The sequence below is a fragment of the Bidens hawaiensis genome, unplaced genomic scaffold, assembly GCF_021521415.1.
Source record: "Bidens hawaiensis isolate Kalapana, Puna unplaced genomic scaffold, B.hawaiensis_p1.1 tig00039690_1, whole genome shotgun sequence".
Lineage (NCBI taxonomy): Eukaryota > Viridiplantae > Streptophyta > Magnoliopsida > Asterales > Asteraceae > Bidens > Bidens hawaiensis.
This window is the reverse complement of record NW_027496998.1, coordinates 101,340-104,770: the sequence shown is the minus strand read 5'-3', so window position 1 is coordinate 104,770 and position 3,431 is coordinate 101,340. Positions and strand designations below refer to the sequence as shown.

The window sequence follows — 3,431 nt, the reverse complement described above, 5'->3', positions numbered from 1 at the left end:
GTTCAAAACGGTGCTCCAAAACGACGAAACAATGCTTCAATTCGGTTGTTTGAACTTACAATTAACAAAAATCAAGTCGTTTGGATCACCGTTTCGAGCTAAGTTTTACATCAATCAACTCGTATCCTATTTTCGAACAAAAACCCTAGAACAATAGTTTGAAATTCGGAAAAAAGTATAACGCCGTTAAGTCATTTTTAACGGGGGACCATTGGGGGCCAACTTTTTTAAATTTGAGACCGCCAGCGGTGATAAAATAAATAAAGATTATTATCGGCCAATACCAATCAATAGGGACTATTAAAATCCAATAAACCTAAAAATGATAAATCACAAACATGCCATTTAGACGGACTTGTTTCTTTTAGAACCATTTTGGTCTGTTTATAACAACATTTGATGAAAATACAATCATTGGAGAAGCAAAAATATGACAGAAAAAGCAAGTGCAAGTACAAATGCAGAAAGAAACAGAAAAAAAAGTGAAGAAGACAGTGATTGATCATCCATCAACCTAACGAAGATGCTTCCTTCACTGTTGAAAGCACGGGGACCAAACAGAAACCACCGCTCTAAATTGCTTCTGAAAATGCAGGCAGATTGACCGCCATTGAACGGCCAGTACTTTTTGCTCATCAAAAGCCGTGAAAGCTGATCGTCTTTCTCTGGCCGTTAAAAGCAAGAAAGTAACGTTTTGCAGTTCTCCGCACACGTCACTTTCCGTCAACCGTCGTACCAATCACTTTTCATTATTTCTCGCAGCTTCCTTTCGTTTATAAAACCTAATTATTTCGTCATCGGATGTGGGACAAATATTGATATTGAAACATGACGAGTTTTGAATCGTTTCAGTTTATTGATGAAGAGATTCGGAGCTTGATTTCGGTTGATCCGGTGAACTCGTTTACCGCTCTTCTCGATCTCCAGCCAAATCAGGCCGTGGAGCTTTTGCACTCGCCGGTGAAACGAGAGGCAACGGAGTTAGGTTATCCGAGTAAATCGAAATCAAGGAAACGATGTAACCTCCAGAAGGTTTGTGAGTTCATTCGCCTTCATTAATGTTAGTGTAGTTTTTAAAAGACTTGGTCTTGGCTGTTGCTTGTTTGTCTTCTGTTCGATGTAAAATAAAAATATTAATGCCTAAATTCTTAAGCAAATTTGATTGTTACGAACATTTAGGTGAAGAAGATGAAAAACGCTGCGAAAGAGGGTGAGGGAGAGGAGGTTAAGTACATTCACGTTCGTGCTCGGAGGGGTGAAGCAACTGATAGCCATAGCTTAGCTGAACGAGTAATGAGTTTACTCAAGTTTAAGAGCGTGTTTGGATTGAGTTTGAAAAATGCTTATTGGCTTATTAACTTTTTTAAAAAGGCAGGATTTATGGCTTTTAAAAAAACTGTTTTTTAACCCTTTTAAAAAGCTAAAATAACCAAACATATTTTAGTTTATCGACTTTTTGAAAATACCAATAAGCCAATAAACGTTTTTCAAACTCAATCCCAAACATGCTCTAAGTGTTGTTAAGTTTAATTGAAATGGATAATGATTGGCTAATTTATTGATTGATTTGGCAGGCAAGACGAGAGAAGATCAATACTCGGATGAAGCTTCTCAAAGAACTGGTCCCGGGCTGTGATAAGGTTCAAAATTTTGTGAAGTTATTTAGTTAACTTTGAAACATTTTACAATTTAAAATTATTATTTTGGTGTGTCATTTATAAAATAAAGATGCTTAACAAAGGACTTTGCATAATGCATAATGTTAACGTTTTTATTATTTTTTATTTTATTGAGTAATAAAAATGAAACAAATATAAATTTGTTACTATTAATTAGTGATTCTTTTTCTGTAAATTTTGTATGTAGTACGTAATAATGAAAGGAAAAGGTTAATTAAATAATAACCAAATTTTATAATTGTTTCATCCAAACAAAGTTGAAAAATAATCAAAATATAGTAATCAAGTTTTATACATATTTTTGTTAAATAACTTAATTTTAAATTTTGTTACATTTTAGAAGATTGTACATCTTTAAAACAAATGAAATTATAAGTGGTTTTATAGTTATTAAAATATGAATAGCTCTATTTGAGTATCATTGGAACTGACGATGGTATAACTGCTTTTTAACACACTATGAATCAATAAGTTTTAACGGTCTTTTTCATGGATTTTGTTGCCATTAAAATGCATATATAAGCCCTTAAACTGCTGCTTGATAAAATTGTTGTTTGATTATTACTTGTAGGTTTCGGGTACAGCAATGGTGCTTGATAAGATAATCAATCATGTCCAATCCCTGCAACTTCAAGTAGAGGTTAATTAATCCTTTGATTCGATCTTGTCACTTAATAGCAAATATTAATTTGGAGTATCGATCAAATTACAATTTTAACCTTAAAACCTTATGTGTTTCACTGCAGTTCTTATCAATGAAGTTGGCTGCTGTTCAACCCGATGATGATATAAACTTATTAGACAATTTGTTTTCTTCAGAGGTGACGATATTAATATAAATCTTTAATAAAATGATTATTGGGTTTTCGAGTTTCTGTGCAGTTAACATTTTCTTTCTTTATTAGGTCATTAATTTAGATATAGTACAACTTAAATCTATTAGAGAGAATATATAATTAAGTTTTTCTTTTTCTTTCCGTTTTTCCTTTTTTTGTACTCACATGATTGTGCTAATGCATAATTAATTAATAATACTAAAATCTCATGAGGTTTTTTCATCGTTCTATAAAATCCAACCATTCTTCATTTAGTTAAATTTTTGTTGAGAATATTTTTAAGATATATTTGTTCATAAGGAAATGAGTTAAAATTGATATTGCTGTTATATTCATCATGTTTGAAAATCCTGCAGTGTGGATCACCGATGGAGTCTAATTTTGCGAGCATGGTCTCACCATCATGGTTTGAGAAGTCAATGTGAACCCACAACAAATATGGTGAACCCAGATTCAAACCTTGACGTGCTATGATGGAATGCTCGTTTGAGCATATTGTCAATTGCAAATAGGTTTGGTGTTCGTATATTATTAGAAATTGATGTAGAGAGGACGATTGATCATTCATTTTTGCTTCAAAATTTGAGTTAACTTCGGGAATGCAGATTTTAATTCAAGCTTCACATGAATTCAATATTTTTATCACGTAAACCTAAATACATATATGCCATATAATAATAAACAAGTCAAACTATTAGTTCACTTGAAGATTCTTATTCTTTTAACTAAATGTTAACAAAAAAAAGATTTCGCACAGGGTTTCATCCCATGAACCTGTTGGGTTGCCTATAATGCAAGGGTAATCTATGTCTGAGGGTTGTATAGAAAAAGTTTAACTTACACCATTTTCATAAACCTTTTTATTTCAATTTTATATAACCTTTTGAAAAACGGTTTCAATATTTTCACTTTCAAA

The 3,431-nt window shown here is 32.1% G+C and overlaps 1 pseudogene; it reads left to right on the top strand.

The window, feature by feature from the left end:
- Positions 1 to 828: 828 nt before the first annotated feature.
- Positions 829 to 2,960, top strand: LOC143591474 (transcription factor bHLH48-like; annotated as a pseudogene).
- The last annotated feature ends 471 nt before the right edge of the window (positions 2,961 to 3,431 follow it).